Raw genomic sequence first — 18021 nt, 5'->3', positions numbered from 1 at the left:
CTCATCTATAATATATGATAGCTAACACTTTAACAAGACTTACTGTCAGGCACTGTTCTGACTGCTTTGAGTAAATTCTTGATTTTATTTTTCACAACAAAAGGCTGATGTGAGGATGACATTTTATCTTTTTTTTTTTTTTTGAGCTATGGTCTCACTCTGTCACCCAGGCTGAAGTGCAGTGGCACCATCTCAGCTCACTGCAACCTCCACCTCCCGTGTTCAAGCGATTCTACCACCTCAATCTCCTGAGTAGCTGGGAGTACAGGTGTGCGCCACCACACCCGGCTAATGTTTGTATTTTTAGTAGAGACGGGGTTTCACCATGTTGGCCAGGCTGGTCTCGAACTCCTGGCATCAGAGGATCCACCCGCCTCGACCTCCCAAATTGCTGGAATTACAGGTGTGAGCCACCTCGCCCTGCTAAGGATGACATTTTACAGATGAGGAAATAAGCATAGAAAGATAGAAAGCTGACTGGGCACAGTGGCTCACCCCTGTAATCCCAGCACTTTGGGAGGCCAAGGAGGGCAGATCACAAGGTCAGGAGTTTGAGACCAGCCTGACCAACATGGTGAAACCCTGTCTCTACTAAAAATACAAACATTACCCGGGCGTGGTGGCAGGCACCTGTAGTCCCAGGTACTCGGGAGGCTGAAGCAGGAGAATTGTTTGAACCCGGGAGGCGGAGGTTGCAGTGAGCTGAGATCACGTCACTGCACCCCAGCATGGGTGACAGAGCAAGACTCCATCTCAAAAAAAAAAAAAAGAAAGAAAGATGGAAAGTTATGCCGAAGCTACACAGGAAGTGGCAAAGCTGGGTTCCCAAGCCAGGTAGCCTGCTCTTAAGCCCTGCGCTTCAGCAGACATTGCCTGAGCACTGCATAGTATGTTCCAATCATGGGGCCGACTGGATGGATATGGATAAAGAAGAGCTCAGTCCCTAAACCACAGGACCAGCCAGTGGGTGAATGTGGGTGAGACACACAGACCACAAAGTATACTTGAGTGTAGTAAGTGCCATCACATGGAATCAGACTGGAAACCCTGCCAGGAGAGTAAGTCATCCATCAGGTGGACAACCACAGAACACTAAAGAGAGATGGTAACACTGAAGCCAGGCCTTACTGGATAAGTAGAAGTTCACCAAGCAGCAAGGGAAGAAAGGCTATAATAGGCAGAACTGCAAAGACAAAGGCACAAGTGGTGAAGATGCTGAGGCAGAGTTTAGGCTCCAACTGTGACTCTGGGCCGGTTGTGGTGGCAGATGAGACTCGGTCTCAAAAAAAAAAAAAAAAAAAAAAAAAAAAAAAAAAATCTGTGACTCTGAAAGACTACATCAAGTGGCCATTTCTTTTTTTTTTTTTTTTTTTTTTTTTTTGAGATGGAGTCTCACTCTGTCACCCAGCTTGGAGTGCAGCGACATTATCTCAGCTCACTGCAACCTCTGCCTCCCGGGTTCAAGTGATTCTTGTGCCGCAGCCTCCCGAGTAGCTGGGATTACACGTATGCATCACCATGCCCAGCTAATTTTCCTATTTTTTAGTAGAGACAGAGTTTTACTATATTGCCCAGGCTGTTCTCAAACTCCTGACCTCAAGTGATCCGGCCCGCCTCGAATGTTTTAATTTTTTTAACTAGTTGCCAACACTAAGAATAGTGGGCCATTCCAGGCCCACTTCCATAGGCCAAGGGTCAGCTGGAGTGAGATGCTGTCACCATTAGCTGCCATATGTGCTTTAAATTCACCGTAAGTGTCTTATTTACTTCCTATCTCTGACAGGAAAGTCAATGTTAAATTTTTCTTTTTTGAGACAGGGTCTTGCTATGTTGCCCAAGCTGGTCTTGAACTCCTGGGCTCAAGTGATCCTCCCAAAATGCTGTGATTAAAGGTGTGACCACCACACCCAGCTTCAATTAACATGTATATCAGATATTGGGCCGGATGTGTTGGCTCACACGTGTAATCCCAGCACTTTGGGAGGCTGAGGTGGGCAGATCACGAGGTCAGGAGTTCGAGACCAGCCTGACCGAGATGGTGAAACCCCGTCTCTACCAGAGATACAGAAACTGGCCGAGCGTGGTGGTGCACATCTGTAGTCCCAGCTAATCGGGAGGCTGAGGTAGGAGAATCGCTTGAGCCAGGGAGGCAGAGGTTGCGGTGAGCTGAGATTGCACCATTGCACTCCAGCCTGGGCGACAGAGTGAGACTCCATCTCAGTAAATAAATAAATGAACATGTATATCAGATATAAATTTTTTTTTTTTTTTTTTTTGAGACAGAGTCTCTGTCACCTAGGCTGGAGAGCAGTGGTGCAATCTCGGCTTACTGCAACCTCTACTTCCCAGGTTCCAGCGATTCTCCTGCCACAGCCTCCTGAGTAACTGGGATTACAGATATGCACCACCACACCCGGCTAATTTTTTTAGTAGAGACAAGGTTTCCCTATGTTGGCCAGGCTGGTCTCGAACTCCTGACCTCATGATCTGCCTGCCTTGGCCTCCCAAAGTGCTGGGATTAGAGGCATGAGCCACCGCACCCGGCTTAGATATCCAGATATTTAGTTAGTTAGTTACTTTTAATTTACTTATTTAATTTTTTTTTTTGTTTTGAGACGGAGTCTCACTCTGTCACCCAGGCTGGAGTGCAGTGGCACAATCTCAACTCACTGCAACCTCCACCTCCCGAGTTCAAGCAATTCGCTGCCTCAGCCTCCTGAGTAGCTGGGATTACAGGCGCCTGCCATTACACCTGGCTAATTTTTTGTGTTTTTAGTAGAGACAGGATTTCACCGTCTTGGCCAGGCTGGTCTTGAACTCCTGACCTTGTGATCCACCCGCCTCGGCCTCCAAAAGTGCTGGGATTACAGGTGTGTGCACCGTGCCAGGAATTTATATTTATTTATTTATTTATTTATTTATTTGTATTTATATATATTTTTTGAGACGGAGTCTCACACTGTTGCCTGGGCTGGAATGCAATGGCACGATCTCGGCTCACCACAACCTCTGCCTCCCAGGTTCAAGCGATTCTCCTGCCTCAGCGTCCCAAGTAGCTGGGATTACAGGCACCCGCCACCACGCCTGGCTAATTTTTTGTATTTTTTTTTTAGTAGAGATGGGATTTCACTATGTTGGCCAGGCTGGTCTCAAACACCTAACCTCGTGATCCACCTGCCTCGGCCTCCCAAAGTGCTGTTACAGGTGTGAGCCACCACGCCTGGCCCCGGAATTTATGTTTTAAAGACGAGGTCTCATTTTGTTGGCCAGTTTTGTCTTGAACCCCTGGCCTCAAGCAATCTTCCTGCCTCGGCCTCCCAAAGTACTAGAGTTACAGTTACAGGCATGAGCCACTGTGCCTGGCCTAGATCAGATATTTAATGCAATTTTTCTTTCTCTTTCTTTTTTTTTTTTTTGGGTGGGGAGAGGTTGGTTTTCACATTTTTAGTGGGAGCCATGGGAAGGTCCTCCTCTGTCAGTGGAGGTGCTCACAATTTCTTCAGCCACTCCAAACTGGGGCCTTGGGGGTCCTGAGGGTGGCTGGGCACGTCGGGCGTGTTCCCGTCATCGCAGACAGGCACTGGGTAGTTGTAGGGCATTGCCTCATTGATCATGGTGGAGTACTTGGTGTAGGGGCTAAGTGGGGGTAGAATTACAGCGAGGCTCCAGATGATGAAGGATCCGACCAGCACTGGCTCCCTGGCCCAGGAAATCTTGAGGAAAATGCTAAGTCTCGTGGCCATCTTGGTCTCGGTGGTGGCGACAGTGGCCTTTTTTTTTTTTTTGAGATTGAGTCTCGCTCTGTCACCCAGGCTGAAGTGCAGTAGCGTGATCTCGGATCACTGCAACCTCCGCCTCCCAGGTTCAAGCGATTCTCCTGCCTCAGGCTCCTGAGTAGCTGGGATTATAGGCACGTGCCACCGCACCCAGCTAATTTTTTTATGTTTAGTAGAGATGGGGTTTCACCATGTTGGCCAGGCTGCTCTTGAACTCCTGACCTCATGATCTGCCTGCCTAGGCCTCCCAAAGTGCTGGGATTACAGGCGTAAGCCACCACGCCTGGCCTCTTTTTTCTTTTTTTTTTTTTGAGATAGGATCTCAATCTGTCGCCCAGGCTGGAGTGCCGTGGCGCAATCAAAGCTTATTGCAGCCTCAAATTCCTGGGTTCAAGCAATCCTCCAAACTTGGCCTCACCAGCATCTGGGCCTACAGGCCTGCACCACCAGGCCCAGCCTCTATTTTTTTTTTTTTTTTTTTTTTTGAGACAGAGTCTCGATCTGTCGCCCAGGCTGGAGTGCAGTGGTGCTATCTTGCCTCACTGCAAACTCCGCCTCCCGGGTTCACGCCTTCTCCTGCCTCAGCCTCTAGAGTAACTGGGACTACAGGCGCCCACCACCAGGCCCGGCTAATTTTTTGTATTTTTAGTAGAGACGGGGTTTCACCGTGTTAGCCAGGATGGTCTTGATCTTCTGACCTCATGATCCACCCGCCTCGGCCTACCAAAGTGCTGGGATTACAGGCGTGAACCACCGCACCTGGCCCATAAAGATGGGGATTCACCGTGTTAGCCAGGATGGTCTCAATCTCCTGACCTCGTGATCTGCCTGCCTCAGCCTCCCAAAGTGCTGGGATTACAGGTGTGAGCCACCATGCCCGGCCTCTATTTGGGTTTCTAAAAAAGAAAGAGGGCCAGGCAGTGGCTCATTCCTGTAATGCCAGCACTTTGGGAGGCTGAGGCAGCAGGATCACTTAATAACATAGTGAGACCCTATCTCTACAAAAAAATTAAAAATTCGCTGGGTTTGGTGGTGTGTGACTGTGGTCCCAGCTACTTGGAGGCTGAGTCGGGGGTGGGGTGGGGGGTACTACCCAAAAAGTCAAGGCTGCAGTGAGCTATGACTGCCCCACTGTACTTCATTCAGCCTGAACAGAGTGAGACCCTGTGGCAAAAAAAAAAAGAAGAATAAGAAAAAGAGAAGCAGGACAGTTAGGGATAATATATGTATGTTTACTTATGCATAAAATATCTCTAGAAGAAGAAAAACAATTCATAGCCTATTTCTGAGGAAGGAATCTGGGGAACTTGGGATCAAGGATTGAAGGTAATTCACTTTTTCTAGATCCTTTTATATTTTAATTTTTCATCATGTGCCTATAATGACCAATTTAAAAGCAAACTGACTCCTACAAAGCACCACAGCATAGTAGGTGAGGAGGGTACTATACAGGGTAAGACCAGTCACAGGGGAAGAGTGATTAGTTTTACAGTGAGTAGGCTGGGTCAGCCTTCACTGAGGAGTTGACTTTTTTTTTTTTTTTTTTTTTTTTTGAGATAGGGTCTCACCCTGTCGCCCAGGCTGGAGTACAGTGGCACAATCTCTGCTCACCGCAGCCTCAATCTCTTGGGTTCAGAAGATCATCTCACCTCAGCCTCCCCAGCAGCTCACACCACCATGCCCCAGTAATTTTTGTTTTTTGTAGAGACAGGGTCTCATCACATTGCCCAGGCTGGTCTCAAACTCCTGGGCTCAAGCAATCCTCCTGCCCCACCCTCCCAATGCTGGTATTACAGGCATGCGCAACTGTGCCCAGTGAGGAGTTGACATTTCAACTGAACGAATGAAGCATTTCTCAGTACAAAAACTGCACGAACAGAAGAGAGTAAGCTTGACCCAGAGCCTGTCCTGGCCAGGCACTTTAGCTGGGTTCTTGTATGTATTTATTTATATTTTAGAGATAGGATCTCGCTCTGTTGCCCAGGCTTCTTGAGTGCAATGGTGCAATCATAGCTCACTGTAACATCGAACTCCTGGCCTCAAGCAGTCTTCCTGCCTCAGCCTCCCAAAGCGCTGGGACCACAGATGTATGTCACTGCCCTACCTAGGTCCCTGTAGAAGGGCAAGGGAGGAAGAGCGGGCAAGGGAGGAAGAGCAGGCAAGGCCCTCCCCTCAGGAGCACTCTGAGCTGGGGAGCAGTGTGGAGGGATGGTGAGAGTGCAGCTCGGGCCAGACCCAGGCCCCACCTCTAACCTGCTGCACATTTTTGTGCAAATTAGGAAAAGGCATCCCTTATTCCAGGCAGAAACCCACCCCCTACCCTGCCCCCCAGGGCCCAAGGCTTGGGAAGGAGAGCAGGAGCTGAATTTTACTCCACCCCATTTCAACTCTGGACAGAGGATTTCATACAGGACGAAATGGTCACACTCCTAAGCAGAGGCCCTGAGGTATGAGACAACCTGCTGTTTCACATCACTCAAAACAACAGGCGTGGGGTTGCTCACACCTCTAATCACAGCAATTTGGGAGGCAAAAGCATGTGGATTTCTTGAGTCCAGGAGTTCAAGACCCCAGGTTGATCTTGAACATGGCGAAACCAAGTCTCTACAAAAAATACAAAAATTCGCCGGGCTTGATGGTGCACGCCTGTGGTCCCAGCTACTCGGGAGGCTGAGGTAGGAGGATCTCTTGAGCCCCGGAGGCAGAGGTTGCAACAAGTGGAGATTGCACCAGTGCACTCAAGCCTGGAGAACAGAGCAAGAACTGTCTCAAAAAAAAAAGCAACTTCTACTGGGAATATTAAATGACATTTCCATCTGCAAATTACCCTTAACTGGGCCTAGAACATAGTAGGCATGAATAAATGACCTTTTCTCTCTCACTCGTCCTTCAAGATGTACTGCTTCAAGCGAGAAATAATTGCTTTATTATCTCCTTGGGCAGTGCCCAGGACAGGAAGTGCCCCTGTCTGCATGGGGCCCACTCAGATTTTGTGTCTCTAGGAGAGGTTGTCATGGTAAACAGACTGGGAAAGTAAATGCTGGGCAGATAATTGGCCTGTGCTAAGAAAAGACCTGCTTGGACCAGCTAGAAAAGAGCAACACAGTGCTGGGTCTGAGGGAAAACTGCAGAAAGTCCCCCTGGAGGCAGGAAAAGGGCCTGGGGCAAGGTATGCAATAGTCACAGCAATAGATGGGAAATTGACCAGTCGTTGTGCCAGGTCCATTTCCAAACAGGTTTAAGTCCCAGGGAAACAAATTGAGCATCCTGGTACCTGGTTTGCAAAAACACAGTGTGGTCAGGCACAGTGGCTGACACCTGTCATCCCAGAGCTTTGGGAGGCTGAGATGGTGGGGGATATTGCTTGAGCCCAGGAGGTCAAGGCTGTAGTGAGCTATGATTGAACCACTGTACTCCAACCTGGGCCACAGAAGAAAACTCTGTTTCTCAAGGACAAAAACAAAAGTGTGCGGGGCGCTGTGGCTCACGCCTGTAATCCCAGTGCTTTGGGAGGCTGAGGCAGGTGCATCACCTGAGGTCAGGAGTTCGAGACCAGCCTGATCAACATGGTGAAATCCTGTCTCTACTAAAAATACAAAAATAAGCCAGGCGTGGTGGCACGTGCCTGTAGTCCCAGCTACTCAGGAGGCTGAGGTGGGAGAATCACTTGAACCCAGGTGGCAGAGGTTGCAGTGAACCGAGATGGCGCCACTACATTCCAGCCTAGGCAACAGACACTGTCTCAAACAAACAAACAAAACAAAAGTGTAACTTAGGCCGGGCACGGTGGCTCACACTGTATTCCCAGCACTTTGGGAGGCTGAGGCAGGTGGATCACCTGAGGTCAGCAGTTTGAGACCAGCCTGGCCAACATGGTAAAATCCTGTCTCTACTAAAAATACAAAAAGTTAGCTGTGCATGGTGGCAGGCGCCTGTAATGCCAGCTACTCAGGAGGCTGAGTCAGGAGAATCGCTTGAACCCAGCAGGTGGAAGTTGCAGTGAGCCGAGATTGCGCCATTGCACTCCAGCCTGGCAACAAGAGTGAAATTCTGTATCAAAAAAAAAAAAAAAAAAAAAGTGTAACGTAAAAGTATCTGTTAACAATTCCATATCGTTTGCCTTTTTCAAGGACTCAGGGCTACAGATTTTCTATCTCTAAATAGGAGAAGGGAGAAGAGTGAGAGTATTAGTACAGGGGCTTCAGGACAAATATGCAAAAGAACGAAGAAACTTCTTTATGCTTCAAGCTAAGCTCAGTGGCTCACACCTGCAACCCCAGCACTCTGGGAGGCCAGCGTTGGAGGATCACTTGAGCCCAGGAGTTCAAGATCAGCCTGGGAAACATAGCCAGACCCAGTCTCTACAAAAACTTTTAAAAAAATTAGGCCGGGCACAGTGGTATACCCCTGTAATCCCAGCACTTTGGAAGGCCGAGGCGGGAGGATCACTTGAGGTCAGGAGTTGGAGACCAGCCTGACCAACATGGAGAAACCCTGTCTCTACTAAAAAAATACAAAATTAACCAGGCATGGTGGCCCATGTCCATAATCCCAGCTACTTGGGCAGCTGAGGCAAGAGGATCGCTTGAACCCGGGAGACAGACGTTGGGGTGAGCTGAGATCACGCCATTGCACTCTATCCTGGGCAATAAGACTGAAACTCCGTCTCAAAAAAAAAAAAATTAGCTGGACATGGTGGTACATGCCTGTAGTCCCAGCTACTGGGGAGGCTGAAGAGGCAGGATGATTTGAGCCCAGGAGTTCAAGGCTGCAGTGAGTCGTGATTACGCCACCACACTTCAGCCTGGGAGACAGAGACTGCGTTTCAAAGAAAAAAAAAAGAAAGAAACTTGTTTATGTTTGACCCTGCAAGGAGATTTAAACCCTAACATGCCAAATATGTATGTATACTTTTTTTGAGATTAATTTGCAAATATTTCCAGGAAGAGACATATAAAACTACTGAGAAGAGTTCTGACTTTCTCTGTGGGACAGCTAAAACAAAAATTGCATACATTTGGCCAGGCATGGTGGCTCACACCTGTAATCCCAGCACTTTGGGAGGCCGAGGCAGGCAGATCACGAGGTCAGGAGTTCAAGACTAGCCTGACCAACATGGTGAAACCCGTCTCTACTAAAAATACAAAAATTAGCCAGGTGTGGTGGTGGGTGCCTGTAATCCCAGCTACTCAAGAGGCTGAGGCAGGAGATCACTTGAACACGGGAGGTGGAGGTTGCAGTGAGCCGAGATCATGCCACTGCACTCTAGCCTGGGTGACAGAGTGAGACTCAGTCTCAAAAAAAAAAAAAAAATTACACATATTTATTTTTTATTTTATTTTATTATTTTTCGAGACGGAGTCTCTCTGTTGCCCAGGCTGGAGTGCAGTGGCGCGATCTCGGCTCACTGCAAGCTCCGCCTCCCTGGTTCACGCCATTCTCCTGCCTCAGCCTCCCGAATCGCTGGGACTACAGGCGCCCGCCACCACACCCAGCTAATTTTTTGTATTTTTAGTAGAGACGGGGTTTCACCGTGTTAGCCAGGATGGTCTCAATCCCCTGACCTCATGATCCGCCCGCCTTGGCCTCCCTAAGTGCTGGGATTACAGGCGTGAGCCACCGAGCCTGGCCTTATTTTTTTTTTAGACAGAGTCTTACTCTGTCGCCAGGCTGGAGAGCAATGACGTGATCTCGGCTCACTGCAACCTCCACCTCCCGGTTCAAGCGATTCTCCTGCCTCAGCCTCCCGAGTAGCTGGGATTACAGGTACCCACTCACACCCAGCTAATTTTTTGTATTTTTAGTAGAGATGAGGTTTCGCCATGTTGCCCAGGCTGGTTTCGAACTCTCAAGTTCAGGCAATCTGTCCGTCTCGACCTCCCAAAGTGCTGGGATTACAGGCGTGAGCCACCGCACCCAGCGTACACATATTTTTTAAATTTTGGGGGTTTTTTTTGTTTTTTTAAGATGGAGTTTCACTCTTGTTGCTCAGGCTAGAGTGCAATGGTGCAGTCCTGGGTCACTGCAACCTCTGCCTCCTGGGTTCAAGTGACTCTCCTGTCTCAGCCTCCCGAGTAGCTGGGATTACAGGCACATGCCACCACATCCGGCTAATTTTTGTGTTTTTAGTAGAGACAGAGTTTCATCAAGTTGGTCAGGCTGATCTGGAATTCCTGACCTCAGGTGATCCGCCCACCTCGGCCTCCCAAAGTGCTGGGATTACAGGCATGAGCCACCTCGCCCGGCCTAATTTGTTTTAAATGGATGCCTCAAGGGAACTATTTTGAGCAGCATGATCTACTTATGTAATTTTAAATTTTTTTTTTTTTTTTTTTGAGACGAAGTCTTGCTCTGTCGCCCAGGTCAGAGTGCAGTAGCATGATCTTGGTTCACTGCAACCTCTGCCTCCCAGGTTCAAGCGATTCTTCTACCTCAGTTTCCCGAGTAGGTAGGACTACAGGCCTGTGCCACCATGCCCGGCTAATTTTGTATTTTTAGTAAAGATGGGATTTCACGATGTTGGCCAGGCTGGTTTCGAACTGCTGACCTAGTGATCCGCCCGCCTCAGCCTCCCAAAGTGCTGGGATTACAGGTGTGAGCCCCACTGCGCCCGGCCGTAATTTTAAATTTTCTAGGAGCTACGTTTTGTTTGTTTGTTTGTTTGTTTGTTTGTTTTGAGAAAACTGTTTTAAGGCACTGTGACATGAAAAGGGCTGCCAGGGATGTGTTCCTCCCCCCACTTCACAGCCAGCACGTAATCGCCCCTCTCCTTGACGATGTATGTGACGTTGTATTGCTGGTTGCCTACATGCTTCATGGAGACCTCCTCGTAGGGGATGGTGGGCCCATGGACCCGGAGCAGCAGCATGTTGAAGCTCGCTTTGCTGCAGTCCACCAGGAAGGAACTCTTCTGGCCCACAAAGGCCTTCAAGAGCCCTGTCCCCTTAGAGGTCACTTTTCTGGAGTCATTTTTTTTTTTTTGAGACAGGTTCTCACTCTGTCACCCAGGCTGGAGTACAGTGGTGGGGATCATGGCTCACTGCAGCCTTGAACTCCTGGGCTCAAACAATCCTCCCACCTCAGCCTCCCAAGAAGCTGGGATTACAGGTGCACATCACCATGCCTGGCTAATTTTTTGTATTTTTCGTAGAGACAAGGTTTTGCTATGCTGCCCAGGCTGGTCTGGAGCTCCTGGACTCAAGCAATCCACCTGCCTCAGCCTCCCAGAGTACTGGGATTACAGGTGTGAGCCACCATGCCCAGCCTTTTTTTTTTTTTTTTTTTTTTTTTTTTTGAGACGGAGTCTGGCTCTGTCACCCAGGCTGGAGTGCAGTGGCGCGATCTCGGCTCACTGCAAGCTCCGCCTCCCGGGTTCACGCCATTCTCCTGCCTCAGCCTCCCGAGTAGCTGGGACTACAGGCGCCCGCCACCTCGCCCGGCTAGTTTTTTGTATTTTTTAGTAGAGACGGGGTTTCACCGTGTTAGCCAGGATGGTCTCAATCTCCTGACCTCGTGATCCGCCCGTCTCGGCCTCCCAAAGTGCTGGGATTACAGGCTTGAGCCACCGCGCCCGGCCTTTTTTTTTTTTTTTTTCATACTAAGTCTTCAAAGTCTGGTGGGTGGGTCGCCAAGATGATTCTGGCCAGGCTACACACACCAAGAATGCACAGACACACACACACACATGCACACACACACACCCCCTTGAAAGGACATCTCTTGGAATTTCCATTATCAATATTTGTTTCCAACTAAGCAGTTTTCCTGTTGTGTTTATTGGTGTGTGTGTGCGTGCATGTGTATGTGTGTATGTGTGTGTGAAAGAATATTGTGACCAGGTGAGGTGGCTCACACCTGTAATCTCAGCACTTGAGGCCAAGAGTTTGAGACCAGCATGGGCAACATCATGAGTTGCTGTCTCTACAAAAAATACAAAATCGTGCCACTGCACTCCAGCCTGGGCAACACAGAGAGACCTTGTCTCAAAAAAAAAAAAAAAAAAAAAAAAAGAATTTTGGGGAGGGATAGCATTAGGAGAAATAACTAATGTTGATGCGTGCAGCAAACCACCAGGGCATGTGTATACCTATGTAACAAACCTGCATGTTCTGCACATGTACCCCAGAACTTAAAGTATTTATAAATAAATAAATAAATAAAAATTTTGCCCTCAGCACCAGCTTGCATGGTGAAATAAGAAAGAAGGAAAGTAAGAATTTTGCCCTAAGGCTCCTTTCTATTAGCTGTTTAGAAACCAGAGAATTTAGTAACTGTTTTCTTTCTTTAGTGGAAACTTCATAAGAACTTATTTTGGAAAGTTTTGCCTACAAAATTAAAAAGGAAGCCAGGCGCAGTGGCTCACGCCTGTAATCCCAACACTTTGGCAGGCTGAGGCAGGCGGATCACCTGAGGTCAGAAGTGTGAGACCAGCCTGGTCAACATGGTGAAACCCTGTCTCCATTAAAAATACAAAAATGGCTGGGCGCGGTGGCTCACGCCTGTAATCCCAGCATTTTGGGAGGCCGAGGCGGGCGGATCACGAGGTCAGGAAATCGAGACCATCCTGGCAAACACGGTGAAACCCCATCTCTACTAAAAATACAAAAAATGAGCCGAGCTTGGTGGTGGGCGCCTGTAATGCCAGCTACTCGGGAGGTTGAGGCAGGAGAATGGCGTGAGCCCTGGAGGCAGAGCTTGCAGTGAGCCGAGATCGCGCCACTGCACTGCAGCCTGGGGGACACAGCGAGGCTCTGTCTCAAAAACAAAACAACAACAACAAAAAAATACAAAAATTAGGCCAGGCGCATTGGCTCACGCCTGTAATCTCAGCACTTTGGGAGGCCAAGGTGGGTGGATCACCTGAGGTCAGGAGTTTGAGACCAGCCTGGCCAACATGGTGAAACCCCATCTCTACTAAAAATACAAAAAAATTAGCCATGTGTGGTGGCAGGCTCTTGTAATCCCGGCTACTCGGGAGGCTGAGGCAGGGCCGTTTTTTCCTTTCTGAAGGTGGACTGGATCCTTTTCATTTTTTATCCAAGTGGTCTAAATAACACAAAACCAGTATCTATATTCATTTTCACACAGTCTTAATTTATGACAAATGTACTCATTTTCAGCCATATAGCCTTTTTCCCAACAAAAAGAGCCACATCCCATTCCTAACATTGCTATTAATGACAGCACAGGCATCAAACTTCAAGGTGACTTGTTTGAGCACCCCTTTTTCTTTTGCTTTGGCTGAAACTTTACTCGTATCATTTATGAGTCCCCAGCAGTTCTCAGTCCTTAATCTTATTTTAAAACCTGTGGTCATGGAGGCTCAGATGGGTCATAACACACATCAGGTTGGTCATTTCCTGGGCTACATACCTTGCATAGAATAGCATTATACAAACAAGTTCTTTTTAGAGTTCTGGTACACTTATAATAACCATAAAATAATAGGACTGGAGCAACTTTTTGTCCTACCTCAGTGACTTGATGTATACACTGGGAACAGTCCTCCATGCGGGGAAAATCAGTGGAAGTTTTTACTATGCAAGTCCAAATTATAAGGAAAATGAGTTCCATGATGATTCTCCTCATGCTTCGGCCATGCATAGACTAGTCAGCTTCCGGGTGTGAATGGAGCGGGGCTTGTCGTCCTCCTCAGGGTCACTTTGCAGGGGTTGTCCGGGCTCGGTTTTGCCTCCCAGGTTTCAGCGGCTGCAGGTTTCACATGGATGTGGTGGATCCAGGCTGGGATTCCTGCTACCTTTACAGCCGTGGGGGTGGTCAGGATGACGGTCTGAGGTCCTTTCCACCGTGGCCGCAAAGGGGCTACGTTCCAGTCCTTGATCCACATGCGATCACCTGGAGAGAAAGGGTGAACTGGGGAGAATAAGCTGATGGGACACCTCTCATTTACCCAAGTTGAGATTGTTTGTGTAATTTTTCCTAAAGCCTGTAGCTGTCGCTGTAATTCAATTTCACCTAACTCAGGGAGTGACTGGAAGCTCCCGCAGTATAGGAGGAGGCCTATGATACAGTATTTCATAAGGGGAGTATCCTGTTTTCTTAGAAGGAGTGCATCTAATTTTAAACAATACCATAGGAAGGGCCTGTATCCACTTTAATCCTGTTTCCTGACATACTTTCCCTAAACTATTTTTGACAGTCTGATTCATTCGCTCCACCTTTCTGGAACTCTGAGGTTGGTAGGCAGCATGTAGCTTCCAAGTGATTCCTAATGACTTTGCTGTCTTCTGTACCAAGTCAGCCACAAACACCGGCCCGTTATCTGAGCTGATTCATAAGGGCAGTCCAAACCTAGGAATAAGATCTCGAAGAAGCACATGGGTTACCTCGTAGGCCTTTTCGGTTTGTGTTGGATAAATCTCCACCCACCCAGAGTAAGTACACACAAGAACCAGCAAATACTTGTTACCTCCACATTTTGGCATTTCTGTGAAATCCACCTGAAGATCCTCAAAAGGAGCCGCTCCATAAGCTTGTATGCCGGGCGGAACAGTGGGGCCTTGCCTCACATTGTGTTGTTGGCAAGTAACGCACCGTTGTACTACTGCTTTGTCAAGGGCTGGCAAGTACGAGACGTAGAAGTACCGGCCTAATAATTTTTCAAGTGACTCTTGTCCTAGATGAGTGGTTTCGTGCATGGCCAATACGATTGTGGCTACCAGCAACTGCGGCACAGCTACCCTCCCATCTGGCAGTCTGATCCATCCTCCTTTTATTACTTGCCCTCCTACTGCGTGGAAGAAGTCTTTTTCTTCCTTGGAATAGGTAGGTACCAGGTCAGGTGTTTGAGGGAGTAAGGGAGCTGCTACCGATGCCCGGTAAGGGGTAGATGCTGCTTTTCGAGCTTCTGATTCAGCTCGAGAGTTTCCTAAGGCCACTGAGATGGAGGCTCGCTGGTGTCCCCTGCAGTGCATGACTGCCCACCTTCTGAGGTTTCCACACTGCCTCTAATAATTGTAGAATTTCTTGTTGATATTTTATGTCCTTTCCCCCAGAGTTTAACAGGCCCTTTTCTTTATATAATGCTCTATGCACTTGGAGGATTAGAAAGGCATATCGAGAGTCAGTGTAGATGTTTACAGTCTTACCTTCCCTGAGTTCTAGAGCCCGAGTTAAAGCAATGGGCTCAGGCTTCTGGGCTAAAGTGCCCTGTGGCAACGGTTTGGCTTCAATGACAGCATCCAAAGTTACCACCGCATATCCTGCACATATTTCTCCTTGTGGGTTGATGAAGCTGCTGCAGTCCACGTATCACTCCCAGTCTACTGATGCCCATGGCTGGTCTCGAAGGTCAGGTCTGCTAGGATAGACTGAGTCCAACACCTCTACACAGTTATGCTTGGCCAGGCTCTCTGATACTGGGAGCGGGGTGGCGGGATTTAGGGTGTTATAGACTTCAATAGTTATGTAGGGATTTTCACATAGCAAGCTTTGGTACTTGGTTAATCTAGCATTTGTTAACCAATGATGTCCTTTGGCATTCATCAAAGTTACCACAGCATGGGGGGCCTTTATATTCAGGTTTTGCCCAAGGGTTAGTTTATCTGCTTCTTGTGCTAACAGGGCCATTGCTGCCAGGGCCCTTAGACATGGGGGCCAGGCTTTGGAAACTCCATCTAGTTGTTTTGAGAGATAGGCCACTGGCCTTGGCCAGGGCCCCACAGGCTAGGTTGAAACTCCAACTGCTATTTTTTCTCTTTCTGACACATAGAGTGTAAAGGGCTTTGTCAAATCTGGTAGTCAGCTAGGGCGACATAAGTTTTTCCTTTAACTTATAAAAGACTTGCTGTTGTAGAGGCCCCCATTCAAAAGGCTCCTGGTCTCCAGCCTTTGTAACCCCGCACAAAGGTTTGGCTAGTACTGCAAAGTTTGGAATCCATAATCTGTAAAACCCCACAGCTCCTAAGAATTCCCTTACTTGGGCCGGGCGCGGTGGCTCAAGCCTGTAATCCCAGCACTTTGGGAGGCCGAGATGGGCGGATCACGAGGTCAGGAGATCGAGAGACGATCCCGGCTAACACGGTGAAACCCCGTCTCTACTAAAAAATACAAAAAAATAGCCGGGCGAGGTGGCGGGCGCCTGTAGTCCCAGCTACTCGGGAGGCTGAGGCAGGAGAATGGCGTAAAACCCGGGAGGCGGAGCTTGCAGTGAGCTGAGATCCGGCCACTGCACTCCAGCTTGGGTGACAGAGCAAGACTCCGTCTCAAAAAAAAAAAAAAAAAAAAAAAAAAAAAAAAAAAAAAAGAATTCCCTTACTTGCCTTCTGGTTCTAGGTTCTGGTAGGCTGCAGATGACCTGCTTTCTTTCTGACCCCAGGCTGCGCTCCCCTTTCCAAATAGTGAATCCCAGGTAGCATGCCTGCTGTCTGCAGATCTGGGCTTTCTTCTTGGACACCTTATACCCACAGTCCTCAGACGGTGCCAAAGCAGGGCATCCGTCCCTTTTGCACACCCGACTGCCATGGAGTGTCCCAGTAGAAGGTTGTCCACGTACAGGAGCAAGACGCAGCCTAGGTCTTTAGCAGGAAACTTTTGCAGGTCTCGAGCCAGGGCCTCCCCGATGATAGCAGGGGAGTTCTTGAACCCTTGGGGAAGCCGGGTTCCAGTGTACTGAGTAGTGACACCTGACTCCGGATCTTCCCACTGAAAGGCAAACAGCTTCTGGCTCTTAGGAGCTATTCTGATGCTAAAGAAGGCATCTTTTAAGTCCAGACAGGTAAACCAGCTGTCCTCAGCCAGCAGCAGCCCTAACAATATGTAAGGGTTAGGAACTGTTGGATGCAGAGCCACTGTAGCTTGGTTGACCAAGCACAAGTCCTGTACTGGCGGGTGGTCCTTGCTTAGGGACAGGCAGGAGGGGGGTGTTCCATGGTGACTGGCAAGGAACTATAATTCCATAGGCTTTCAAGTGCCTGAGATGAACCTGGATTCCTTCCAGAGCTTCTCTGGGAACCGGATACTGCTTTTGTCTAATTGGTTGGGCCCCAGGCTTAACTTCTATGAGTACGGGGGCTTGGTTGACCGCCAGTCCCCGAGGATTATCCTCTGCCCATACTCGGAGCCATCGCTTAGCTAGAGCTGGTTTTATCTCTTGGTCTGGCTCGGTTAGAAAAAGTCTCCATTCTTCTTCCTAGGGGACTGTAAGGGCCATGATAACTCCTGTTCCTGGTAACTTTAGCTGTAAAGAGCCCTGTTTTGTAAAGGAGATGGCGGCTCTCAGCTTGCTAAGCAAGTCTCTTCCCAGCAAGGGGAAGGGAGAGTCAGGCACGTACAAGAACTGGTTAACTAGCTCATCCCCCACCGAGCAGTTCCATGGTAGACAGAAAGCCTGCTTAGTGGAAACTCCTATTGCTCCGATTATATCAATGGTTTTCTTGGATAAGGGGGTGAATGGGGTGGTCACTACTGAATGTTCAGCACCAGTATCGACCAAAAACTTAATGTCCTAGCCCCCAATTGTAATCCTGACCGTGGGCTCCTTGGGGGCACTTAAGCCCAGTCCCCTTCAGTCCAGTAGCCCTTCAGCCGGATTGAACAAAGCTCCCTCATCTTTATCTGAGGTCTTTTGTTCCGAGTCACTTTGCTTTTCCTCCTGTTGGGGACACTCATCTTTCCAATGTCCTATTTCCTTACAATAGACGCATTGGTTATGTTGCAAGCATGGGCGATTAGACTGGGTATTCTTCCCGGAACCCCCCTTCCCTCTCCTTTTGGGGGAATTCCCCTAATGGCTGCGGCAAGTAAGTCAGCGTTTCGCCTAGCCTGGCATTCGCCTTCCTTACAGCTTTCTCTGCGGTGTGTTGCATCTCTATTCACGAACACTTGATTGGCTATTTCCAGTAACTGAGGTATTCATACCCGCAAACCCAGCCTGTTTCTGCAATTTTCTCCTGATATCTTCTGCGCTTTGACTAACTAAGGCCATGTTAGTCATGCGCTGATTTTCAGGTCTATCTGGATCAAAAGGAGTCTACATACGGTAAGCCTCATACAGTGTTTCATAGAATTGCACTGGACTTTCCTCTTTTCCTTGGATGACCTCAGAGACCTTATTTACATTTGTAGCCTTTCAAGCCCCTTTCTTTAGACCTTCTATTAATTCCTCGTGGTACCGTCTTAGCCTCTCCATGTCTGGTCCCTCGTTCGGGTCCCATTGGGGGTCTGTTGCTGGCAGCTGAATTCTTATATATTCTTGGGGGTTTTGGTAATCGGCTGGGACTTGCTC

General features: G+C 48.5%; 1 protein-coding gene and 1 pseudogene across 1 annotated transcript in view; one reads left to right on the top strand and one right to left on the bottom strand.

Moving 5' to 3' along the window:
- PRSS36 (serine protease 36) overlaps positions 1–18021 on the top strand; it is a 44491-nt gene that overhangs the window by 2367 nt on the left and 24103 nt on the right. The gene's annotated exons all lie outside the window — the stretch shown is intronic.
- Positions 3489–3743, bottom strand: LOC713369 (NADH dehydrogenase [ubiquinone] 1 alpha subcomplex subunit 3 pseudogene; annotated as a pseudogene).

The sequence above is a fragment of the Macaca mulatta genome, chromosome 20, assembly GCF_049350105.2.
Source record: "Macaca mulatta isolate MMU2019108-1 chromosome 20, T2T-MMU8v2.0, whole genome shotgun sequence".
Taxonomy (NCBI): Eukaryota; Metazoa; Chordata; class Mammalia; order Primates; family Cercopithecidae; genus Macaca; species Macaca mulatta.
Note: the sequence above shows the minus strand (reverse complement) of the source record. Positions and strands in the feature narration are given on the sequence as shown.